Source organism: Arachis hypogaea, chromosome 20 (assembly GCF_003086295.3).
Source record: "Arachis hypogaea cultivar Tifrunner chromosome 20, arahy.Tifrunner.gnm2.J5K5, whole genome shotgun sequence".
Lineage (NCBI taxonomy): Eukaryota > Viridiplantae > Streptophyta > Magnoliopsida > Fabales > Fabaceae > Arachis > Arachis hypogaea.
Window position 1 is genome coordinate 41,120,170 of NC_092055.1, and position 12,673 is coordinate 41,132,842.

The window sequence follows — 12,673 nt, forward strand, 5'->3', positions numbered from 1 at the left end:
CACACAGGGATCCCTATACTGTGGTATAAAGGATCTCTATTATTATTATTATTATTTTTCTGTGCCCTCTTCTTTGTCATATGAGCAGGAGCAAGGATAAGAACATTCTTGTGGAAGCAGATCCAGAACCTGAAAAGACTCTGAAAAGGAAACTAAGAGAAGCTAAAATACAATAATCCAGAGATAACCTTTCAGAAATTTTCGAACAGGAAGAGGAGATGGCAGCCGAAAATAATAATAATGTAAGGAAGATGCTTGGTGACTTTACTGCACCTAATTCCAATTTACATGGAAGAAGCATCTCCATTCCTGCCATTGGAGCAAACAACTTTGAGCTGAAACCTCAATTAGTTTCTCTGATGCAGCAGAACTGCAAGTTTCATGGACTTCCATCTGAAGATCCATTTCAGTTCTTAACTGAATTCTTGCAAATATGTGATACTGTTAAGACTAATGGAGTAGATCCTGAAGTCTACAGGCTCATGCTTTTCCCTTTTGCTGTAAGAGACAGAGCTAGATTATGGTTGGATTCTCAACCCAAAGACAGCCTGAACTCTTGGGATAAGCTGGTCACGGCTTTCTTAGCCAAGTACTTTCCTCCTCAAAAGTTGAGCAAGCTTAGAGATGATGTTTAAACCTTCAGACAGAAAGAAGGTGAATCCCTCTATGAAGCTTGGGAAAGATACAAACAATTGACCAAAAAGTGTCCTTCTGACATGCTTTCAGAATGGACCATCTTGGATATATTCTATGATGGTTTATCTGAGCTATCAAAGATGTCACTGGACACTTCTGCAGGTGGATCCATTCACCTAAAGAAAACGCCTGCAGAAGCTCAAGAACTCATTGACATGGTTGCTAATAACCAGTTCATGTACACTTCTAAAAGGAATCCTGTGAGCAATGGGACGCCTATGAAGAAGGGAGTTCTTGAAGTTGATACTCTGAATGCCATACTGGCTCAGAATAAAATATTGACTCAGCAAGTCAATATGATCTCTCAGAGTCTGCATGGAATGCAAGCTGCATCCAACAGTACTCAAGAGGCATCTTCTGAAGAAGAAGCTTATGATCTTGAAAACCCTGCAATAGCAGAGGTAAATTATTTAGGTGAACCTTATGGAAACACCTATAACTCATCATGGAGAAATCATCCAAATTTCTCATGGAAGGATCAAAAGCCCCAACAAGGCTTTAATAATGGTGGAAGAAACAGGTTTAACAATAATAAACCTTTTCCATCATCCACTCAGCAACAGACAGAGAACTCTGAACAAAATACTTCTAATTTAGCAAATCTAGTCTCTGATCTGTCCAAGGCCACTGTGAGTTTCATGAATGAAACAAGGTCTTCCATTAGAAATTTGGAAGCACAAGTGGGCCAGCTGAGTAAAAGGATCACTGAAATCCCTCCCAGTACTCTCCCAAGCAATACAGAAGAGAATCCAAAAGGAAAGTGCAAGGCCATTGACATAAGCACCATAGCCGAACCTACAAGGGGAGTGGAGGACGTGAATCCCAGGGAGGAAGACCTCCTGGGACGTCCAGTGATCAATAAGGAGCTTCCCTCTGAGGAACCAAAGGACTCTGAGGCTCATTTATAGACCATAGAGATTCCATTGAACCTCCTTATGCCCTTCATGAGCTCTGATGAGTATTCCTCTTCTGAAAAGAATGAGGATGTTACTGAAGAGCAAACTGCCAAGTTTCTTGGTGCAATCATGAAGCTGAATGCCAAATTATTTGGCATTGATACTTGGGAAGTTGAACCTCCCTTGTTCATCAATGAACTAAGTGATCTGGATCAACTGACATTGCCTCAGAAGAGACAGGATCCTGGAAAGTTCATAATACCTTGTACTATAGGCACCATGATCTTTAAGGCTCTGTGTGACCTTGGTTCGGGAATAAACCTCATGCCCCTCTCTGTAATAGAGAAACTGGGAATCTATGGGGTGCAAGCTGCTAAAATCTCATTAGAGATGGCAGACAGTTCAAGAAAACAGGCTTATGGACAAGTAGAGGACGTGTTAGTAAAGGTTGAAGGCCTTTACATCCATGCTGATTTCATAGTCCTGGATACTGGAAAGGAAGAGGATGAATCCATCATCCTAGGAAGACCTTTCCTGGCCACAGCAAGAGCTGTGATTGATGTTGACAGAGGTGAAATAGTCCTTCAATGGAATGAGGACTCCCTTGTGTTTAAAACTCAAGGATCTCCCTCTGCAACCATGGAGAGGAAGCAGAAAAAGCTTCTCTCAAAGCAGAGTCAACCAGAGCCCCCACAGTCAAACTCTAAGTTTGATGTTGGGAGGCGACAACCAAACTCTAAGTTTGGTGTTGAACTCCCATATCCAAACTCTAAGTTTGGTGTTGGAGAGTCTCAACAAAGCTCTGCACATCTGTGAGGCTCCAAGAGAGCCCACTGTCAAACTATTGACATTAAAGAAGTGCTTGTTGGGAGGCAACCCAATGTTTATTTATCTAACTATATTTTTCTTAGTTATATGTCTTTATAGGTTCATGATCATGTGGAGTCATAAAATAAATATAAAAATTGAAAACGGAATCAAAAACAGCAGAAGAAAAATCACACCCTGGAGGAGCATCTGTCTGGCGTTCAGCGCCAGAACAGAGCATGGTTCTGGCGCTGAACGCCCAAAATGGGCAGCTTCTGGGCGCTGAACGCCAGAACAGGCATGGTTCTGGCGTTCAACGCCAGAAATGGCACACAAATGGGCGTTGAACGCCCAAAATGGCCACCAACCTGGCGCTGAACGCCCAGAGTTGGGTGCAAAGGCATTTTCACATGCCTAATGGGTGCAGGGATGTAAATCCTTAAACACCTCAGGATCTGTGGACCCCACAGGATCCCCACTTACCTCCACTCACTTCTTCTCACCACTCTCTTTCACACAACCCCATAAACACTCTTCCCCATAAACCTACCTCATAAACTCCACCTACCTTCAAAAATTCAAAACCAATTTCCCACCCAAACCCACCCATATGGCCGAAACCTTTCCCCCCTCCCTTCCCTATATAAAGACCTCCATTTTTCATCAAATTCACACAACACACCCCTCTACACTCCTCTTGGCCGAAACCACCTCTCCCTCTCCCTCTCCATATTTCTTCTTCTTCTTCTTCTATTCTTTTGTTTATTGCTCGAGGGCGAGCAATATTCTAAGTTTGGTGTGGTAAAAGCATAAGCTTTTTGTTTTTCCATTACCATTGATGGCACCTAAGACCGGAGAATCCTCTAGAAAGGGGAAAGGGAAGACAAGAGCTTCCACATCCGAGTCATGGGAGATGAAAAGGTTCATCTCCAAAGCCCATCAAGACCACTTCTATGATGTTGTGGCCAAGAAGAAGGTGATCCCTGAGGTCCCTTTCAAACTCAAAAGAAATGAGTATCCGGAGATCCGACATGAAATTCAAAAAAGAGGGTGGGAAGTTCTAACAAATCCCATCCAACAAGTCGGCATCCTAATGGTTCAAGAGTTCTATGCCAATGCATGGATCACCAAGAACCATGATCAAAGTAAGAACCCGGATCCAAAGAACTATGTTACAATGGTTCGGGGGAAATACTTAGATTTTAGTCCGAAAAATGTGAGGTTGGCGTTCAACTTGCCAAACATGGAAGAGAACGCACGCCCCTACACAAGGAGAGTCAACTTTGATCAAAGGTTGGACCAAGTCCTTATGGATATATGTGTAGAAGGAGCTCAATGGAAGATTGACTCCAAAGGCAAGTCGGTTCAACTAAGAAGATTGGACCTCAAGTCTGTAGCTAGAGGATGGTTGGAGTTCATTCAATGCTCAATCATTCCCACTAGCAACCGGTCTGAAGTTACTATAGACCGGGCCATCATGATCCATAGCATCATGATTGGAGAAGAGGTGGAAGTTCATGAGATTATACCTTAAGAACTCTACAAGGTGGCTGACAAGTCCTCCACTATGGCAAGGTTAGCCTTTCCTCACCTCATTTGCCACCTATGCAATTCAGCTGGGATTGACATAGAGGGAGATATCCTCATTAAAGAGGACAAGCCCATCACTAAGAAAAAGATGGAGCAAGCAAGAGAGCCCAGTCATGGAGCTCAAGAGGCGTATGAAGCTCATCACCATGAGATCCCGGAGATGCCTCAAATGCACTTTCCTCCACAAAACTATTGGGAGCAAATCAACACCTCCCTAGGAGAATTGAGTTCCAATATGGGACAACTAAGGGTGGAACATCAAGAGCACTCCATCATGCTCCATGAAATAAGAGAAGATCAAAAAGCAATGAGGGAGGAGCAACAAAGACAAGGAAGAGACATAGAAGAGCTCAAGGACATCATTGGTTCCTCAAGAAGGAAACGCCACCATCACTAAGGTGGATTCATTCCTTGCTCTTGTTTCTTCTGTTTTTCGTTTTCTATGTTATGTGCTTATCTATGTTTGTGTCTTCATTACATGATCATTAGTAGTTAGTAACTTTGTCTTAAAGTTATGAATGTCCTATGAATCCATCACCTCTCTTAAAATAAAAACTGTTTTAATTCAAAAGAACAAGAAGTACATGAGTTTCGAATTTATCCTTGAACTTAGCTTAATTATATTGATGTGGTGACAATGCTTCTTGTTTTCTGAATGTATGCTTGAACAGTGCATATGTCTTGTGAAGTTGTTGTTTAAGAATGTTAAATATGTTGGCTCTTGAAAGAATGATGACTAGGAGACATGTTATTTGATAATCTGAAAAATCATAAAAATGATTCTTGAAGCAAGAAAAAGCAGCAAAGAATAAAGCTTGCAAAAAAAAATAGGCGAAAAAAAAATATAGAAAGAAAAAGCAAGCAGAAAAAAGCCAAAAGCTCTTAAAATCAAGAGGCAAGAGCAAAAAGCCAATAACCCTTAAAACCAAAAGGCAAGGGCAAATAAAAAAGATCCCAAGGCTTTGAGCATCAGTGGATAGGAGGGCCTAAAGGAATAAAATCCTGGTCTAAGCGGCTAAACCAAGCTGTCCCTAACCATGTGCTTGTGGCGTGAAGGTTTCAAGTGAAAACTTGAGACTGAGCGGTTAAAGTCAAGGTCCAAAGCAAAAAAAAAGTGTGCTTAAGAACCCTAGACACCTCTAATTGGGGACTTTAGCAAAGCTGAGTCACAATCTGAAAAGGTTCACCCAATTATGTGTCTGTGGCATTTATGTATCCGGTGGTAATACTGGAAAACAAAGTTCTTAGGGCCACGGCCAAGACTCATAAAGAAGCTGTGTTCAAGAATCATCATACTGAACTAGGAGAATCAATAACACTATCTGAACTCTGAGTTCCTATAGATGCCAATCATTCTGAACCTCAATGGATAAAGTGAGATGCCAAAACTATTCAAGAAGCAAAAAGCTATAAGTCCCGCTCATTTGATTGAAGCTATGTTTCATTGATAGTTTGGAATTTATAGTATATTCTCTTCTTTTTATCCTATTTGATTTTCAGTTGCTTGGGGACAAGCAACAATTTAAGTTTGGTGTTGTGATGAGCGGATAATTTATACGCTTTTTGGCATTGTTTTTAGTATGTTTTTAGTAGGATCTAGTTACTTTTAGGGATGTTTTCATTAGTTTTTATGTTAAATTCACATTTCTGGACTTTACTATGAGTTTGTGTGTTTTTCTGTGATTTCAGGTATTTTCTGGCTGAAATTGAGGGACTTGAGGAGAAATCAGATTCAGAGGTTGAAGAAGGACTGCTAATGCTGTTGGATTCTGACCTCCCTGCACTCAAAGTGAATTTTTTGGAGCTACAGAACTCGAAATGGTGCGCTTCCAATTGCGTTGGAAAGTAGACATCCAGGGCTTTCCAGAAATATATAATAGTCTATAATTTGGCCAAGAATAGATGACGTAAACTGGATTCAACGCCAGCTTTCTGCCCAAATCTGGTGTCCAGCGCCAGAAAAGGAGCCAAAACCAGAGTTGAACGCCCAAACTGGCACAGAAACTGGTGTTCAACTCCAGGAATGACCTCTACACGTGTAACACTCAAGCTCAGCCTAAACACACACCAAGTAGGCCCCGGAAGTGGATTTATGCATCAATTACATACTTCTGTAAACCCTAGTAGCTAGTTTATTATAAATAGGACCTCTTACTATTGTATTAGATATCTTTGGATCTTTGGATTATCTTTTGATCTATTGATCACGTTTTAGGGGGCTGGCCATCTCGGCCATGCCTGGACCTTCACTTATGTATTTTCATACGGTAGAGTTTCTACACTCCATAGATTAAGGTGTGGAGCTCTGCTGTTCCTCAAAGATTAATGCAAAGTACTTCTGTTTTCTATTCAATTCATCTTATTTCGCTTCTAAGATATCCATTCGCACCCAAGAACGTGATGAAGGTGATGATTATGTGTGATGCTCATCACCATTCTCCCCTATGAACACGTGCCTGACAAACACTTCCGTTCTACATGAAATAAGCTAGAATGAATATCTCTTAGATCTCTTAACCGGAATCTTCGTGGCGTAAGCTAGAATGATGGCGGCATTCAAGAGAATCCAGAAAGTCTAAACCTTGTCTGTGGTATTCCGAGTAGGATTCAATGATTGAATGACTGTGACGAGCTTCAAACTCGCGAGTGCTGGGCGTTAGTGACAGACGCAAAAGGAGGGTGAATCCTATTCCAGCATGATCGAGAACCGACAGATGATTAGCCGTGCTGTGACAGAGCATGTGAGCATATTTTTCACTGAGAGGAGGGGATGTAGCCACTGACAACGGTGATGCCCTTGCATAAAGCCAGCCATGGAAAGGAGTAAGACTGACTGGATGAAGATAGCAGGAAACCAGAGGTTCAGAGGAACGAAAAGCATCTCCATTCGCTTATCTGAAATTCCTACCAATGATTTACATAAGTACCTCTATCCCTATTCTATTATTTATTATTCGAAAACATCATTATCAATTTATATCTACCTAACTGAGATTTGCAAGGTGACCATAGCTTGCTTCATACCGACAATCTCCGTGGGATTCGACCCTTACTCACGTAAGGTATTACTTGGACGACCCAGTGCACTTGCTGGTTAGTTGTATCGAAGTTGTGAACCATGGTATTGGCACCAAGTTCTTGGCGCCATTGCCAGGGGAAGAAAGAGCCATGAATTTTACATAATTAAAGTGTAATCACGATTACGCATACCAAGTTGCTCACGTTGCTAGGGTTTGTTTGAGCCTGGACATCACAATTTCGTGCACCACAAACCTTTTCAAAATTCAAATCTTTTTCAAATCTTTATCTTATCTTGTTTCAAATTTTAAAATCAAATCTTTTCTAATCTTTTATCGTATCTTGTTTTCAAATCTTTTCTTAATTAGTTACTTCTTTTCTCTCTCTTCTTTTTCAAAACTTCCTAACTAATTCCTCTCTCTTCTAATTTTTGAAATTTCTTCTTCTATTTCTCTCTCTTCTTTTTCGAAATTTATTAATTAATTTTCAATTCTTTTTAATTAATTAACTTTTATTTTCGAAATAAATAAATAAATAAAACAAAAACAAAAATATTTTAATTCTTGTTTATCTTTCTACTTCTATTATTCGAATTCTTCTTCTCCTTCTTTTATCTTCATTCTTCTTTCTTTTATCCCTCACATCTCACTGAGAGTTCTCTATCCTCTGGCATAGAAGCTTCCTTTCTTGTTGTATCTATGTTTTCTTGTTTATGACCAGGAACAGGGATAAAGAGCCTCTCTTTAATCTTGATCCTAAACCTGAGAGGACTTTAAGGAGGAGCTTGCAACAAATTAAAGCACAACACTCCGGAAGAAATCTTTCAAAAAATTTCGAACAAGAAGAAGAAGATATGGCAGCCGAGCCTAATCATGAAGGAGAGGCAAGAAAGGTTCTTGGTGACTTCACCATGCCTACCTCTAATTTTTATGGCAGAAGCATCTCTGTACCTACCATTGGAGCTAACAATTTTGAGCTTAAGCCTCAGTTAGTCTCTCTTCTGCAACAGAATTGCAAGTTCTATGGACTTCCACTGGAAGATTCACATCAGTTCCTAGCTGAATTTTTGAAAATCTGTGACACTGTTAAGACCAATGGAGTGGATCCTGAGGTCTACAAACATATGCTCTTTTCCTTTGCTGTTAGAAATAGAGCTAAGATATGGTTGGATTCTCAACCTAAAGAGAGCCTAGACTCTTGGGAAAAGCTGATCAATGCTTTTTTGGCTAAATTCTTTCCTCCTCAAAAGATGAGCAAAATTAGAGTGGAAGTTCAAACCTTCAGACAAAGAGAAGGTGAATCCTTCTATGAAACTTGGGAAAGATACAAGTAATTGATCAGGAGGTGTCCTCCTGACATGCTCTCAGAATGATATATCATAAGAATTTTCTATGATGGTCTGTCTGAGATGTCCAAAATATCATTGGAAAGCTCTACAGGTGGATCACTCCACTTGAAGAAAACGCCTGCAGAAGCAAGAGAACTCATTGAGATGGTTGCAAACAACCAATTCATGTACACCTCTAAGAGAAATCCTGTAAGCAATGGGGTCCCTCAGAAGAAAGGAGTTCTTGAAGTTGACACGCTGAATGCCATATTGGCTCAGAACAAGATCTTGACCGAGGAGGTCAATATGATCTCTCAGCATTTGACTGGAATACAAGCTGCAGCTGGCAGCACCCAGGAAGCTTTTTTTGAAGGAGAAGCTTATGATCCTGATCAACCCACCATGGAGGAGGTGAATTACATGGGAGAATCCTATGGAAACACCTACAACCCCTCATGAAGGAACCATCCTAACCTTTCATGGAAGGATCAACAGAAACCTCAGCAAGGTTTCAATAACAATCAAGGTGGAAGAACCCAGAATAGGTTCAACAACAGGCCACCATTCCCATCTTCTCAAGGGAATGTGGAGACTCCTAAGCAGAGCCTTTCTGACTTAGTGACTATTGATGCGTGAACATCTTTTCTATCTTTTCCTAATGAATTTGCATTTGAATTATTAAGTTTAATCAAGATTTAATTATCTTTAGCCATTATGAATGCTACTTTGAGTTGTTTGCAATTTCTGTTTATTTCAAGTAACATTCAGATGGATTTGACGGAGTTTTGTAGCAGAAAAGGGAGAAAGCGAATGATGCTGTGAACTCTGACCTTCTTGCACTCAAACAAAAATAACTTGAGATACAGAAATCTAATTGACATGATTCCAGCGGCATTGGAAAACTAACTTCCAGGGCTTTCAAACGATATATAACAGTATACCCTTTCTCTTCATCCTGTACGGTCAAGGAAGCGCCTAACTTGGATTTCACCAAGTTAGGCGCCAAAGGAAAGCGCCACACGCCAGATGCACATCAAGTGACGAGTTATTTGCTGCCTCAAGTTAGGCGCCAAACCCAGCCAATTAACAAGGGAAGAAGTGGTCCCGCTTCCCAATTTATGATGGCAGCAAAGATATTATTTATTTTTTTATCAAAACTTTATTTTAATTACAAATAGGAAAAGATATTATTTAGTTTTAGAAAATATATTTTACATTAATTAGGATTAGATATAAAAGGTAAAAGAATCAGCCCTTCGGGCTCTTCTCTTCTCTTCTACCTCATTTCACACTTTGCAGTTTACCTGAATCCTAGTTTTCTCTCTGAACCTTGAGCAACTAAACCTCCACTGTTAAGGTTAGGAGCTCTGTCTATTGTATGGATTGATACTATTATTTTTCTATTTTAATTCATGTACTGGTTTATATTTCAAGAATTGTTTTCGTTCTTTATCTTATGAATCTGGGTGGAACGGAAGTATGATCCTTGTTCTAATTGAGTTCTTGTATAACTTGGAAAAGCTCTTTACTTGAACAACAGCTTGAAAACATATTCTCCTAAATTTCTAATTATCTGGACTTAACGGGATACATGACATATAATCCTCTTATATTTGGGTAATTAGGATTTCTGTGGCATATAAACTAGAATTGAACTTCACTCTCTAATTGGAATTAAGTGACCAAGGAATTGGCAGTTGATAAATTTTAGAGGAGACTAAAAAGGTCTAAGGAATTAGGGTTTAGTTACATATAGTTTGCCATGAATTGAATCTTGCATGATTAAAAAAATTAGTAAAAAAAGTCAATCCGGAAAATATATATCTCTGAAACCTTAACTGTTTCTCCATATATTATTTACATCAATTTACTGCTTGCTATTCTGATTTTCTGATTTACTGTTTAATGCTTTTGAACACTCAAACACTATTCTCTGCTTGTCTAACTAAGTAAATTAATCAACCATTGTTGCTTAGTCCATCAATCCTCGTGGGATCAACCCTCATTCACTTGAGGTACTACTTGGTACGACCCGGTGCACTTATCGGTTAGTCTGTGGATTATAAATTTCGCACCATGTTTTTGGTGTCATTGCCGGAAATTGACTGTGATTAACAACTATTCGGTGTTTGATTGCTTATATTAGATAATTTTTTCTTTAATTAGTTTCTTTTTAGTATTATTAATTTTATTTTTATTTTCCATTTTTTTCTTTATTCTTTTCCTTTTTCGTTTACTTTCCTCTGTTTATTTTTCTTTTTTTTTTTTTTATTATTAAAAAAAAAACCACCCTTGATTTCTATTTTTATCTTCCTTTCTAAATTTCCCTTTCCGTTTTTTTTCTTTCCTTAAATTTCTTTTTGCATTCTTTCTTTTTATTTCAATTTTTTTGTTTTTGTTTTATTTTATTTAATATTTTTATTCTTTTACGTTGTTTTTCTTTTTTTTTTTTTTTTAACTTCCGTTTCTTTTTTTATTTTTAGTTTTATTTGATTTTTGTCATTAGTTCCGAAAAATTGCATTATATATATTTTTTTATTCTCCTTCCCAATATTTTTTTATTATTTTTATTTTCTTTTATTTTCGTTTTGCTTCTGTCCACTACTATTTTTTTTATCTTTTTATATTTTACTGGTTTTATTTTATTTTTATCATTAATTAAAAAAGTATTTTAATTTATTTTATTTAATTTTTTTCTCTTAATTTCTAAAATTAAGTTTGGTGTCCCTTTAGTTGTTTTATTCTTCCTAATTATTTTACTTATTGAGTTTGAATTTTATACTCCGTTTTACTTATTAGTTATTTTTTTTTCAGTTTATTTTCTTTATTTTATTTTTCTTTTATTTCGTTTTCTTTTATACTTTATTTTTCTTTTATTTCGTTTTCTTTTATTGAGTTTGGTGTTGTCTCTTCACTTGTGGTTTTTCTGTTTATTTTAATGGCACCAAAGGGAGACAAATCATCTTCACGGAGGAGCACAGCCTGAAGAATGAGACAGCCACCAGCATAACTGAGGTGGTTGAGTTTCTTTCATTCTAATTCTCCTTCCGTTCTTATTTTGTTGTCTTCTGTTTTCTGTTGCTTTGATTGCCTGCATGATCTTTAGTACTTTCAGTTTTTAGATTTAGTTTCATTCTGTTATTTGCAAAAAAAAATTGTCTCTTGTACCGCTCACTGAGCTTGAATCTAAAAAAAAAAAGAAAAAGAAGTGATGTATTGCATGAGAAATTAAGTTTATATTGAAGAATAGTCTTATTTACTTAGATGTGGTGGTATTATTTGTAATTTTGAATGCATGATATGAACAGTGCATATTTGAATTTGAATCAAAGGATTTTGATGTATGAGGAACAAGAATTTAGAAAAATATTATGAATTCTCTTAAGTTAGTGAAAGCTTAATCCTTGAACCAAAAGTAACAGCAAAAGAAAAATAAAAGCAAGGTCCAAAGCTCTGAGCATCAATAACTAGGGAGGTCAGACATGATTAAAAGCTCAAAGAGTTGTTTTCCTAGTCATATGCTTGTGGTGTTCTTGTGTCAAGTAATCCTTGAGACAGAACATTTAGAGTCGAGATCAAATGCATTTAGCAAAGTATGCCAAAGGCTTTGAGCACCACTGTCTGTGAGTAACTGAAAGAAAAATCAGAACTTACAGAGAGTTCCCCAGTTAAGTGCTTATGGTGTTTTTGTGTCAAGTGAAATTTGAGACAAAGCTTTTAAAGTCACGACTAGACTCAGGGTGCAAAGCACCAAAGAAAAGAGAATTAAAGGAAATTTGCTATGTTCAAGGATTAAACTGAAGTGTAGAAGATTAGAGAATTCATAATATTATCCGGATTCTAACTCCTAATAACAGTAACATCCTTCTGATTCAAGGGAGAGTGAGATGCCAAAACTATTCAGGATTGCAGTTGTAAACCCAACTTCAAGAAGAGACATGAGCTAATTGAACTCTCACTCTCATGCAAATTCACATCCTAAGCCTATGTTAGTTTTGGTTGCTTGAGGACAAGCAACAATTCAAGTTTGGTGTTATGATGCGTGAGCATCTTTTCTATCTTTTCCTAATGAATTTGCATTTGAATTATTAAGTTTAATCAAGATTTAATTATCTTTAGCTACTATGAATGCTACTTTGAGTTGTTTGCAATTTTTGTTTATTTCAAGTAGCATTCAGATGGATTTGACGGAGTTTTGTAGCAGAAAAGGGAGAAAGCGAATGATGCTGTCAACCCCGACTTCCTTGCACTCAAACAGGAATGACTTGAGTTACAGAAGTCCAATTGACGTGATTTCAGCGGCATTGGAAAGCTAACTTCCAGGTATTTCCAACGATAT

At 37.9% G+C, this 12,673-nt stretch overlaps 1 non-coding gene across 1 annotated transcript; it reads right to left on the minus strand.

Moving 5' to 3' along the window:
• Nucleotides 1-614: 614 nt before the first annotated feature.
• Nucleotides 615-722, minus strand: LOC112787042 (small nucleolar RNA R71). The gene has a single exon (XR_003194479.1). It is a non-coding gene; the product is annotated as a small nucleolar RNA R71 (small nucleolar RNA).
• Between the last annotated feature and the right edge of the window lie 11,951 nt (nucleotides 723-12,673).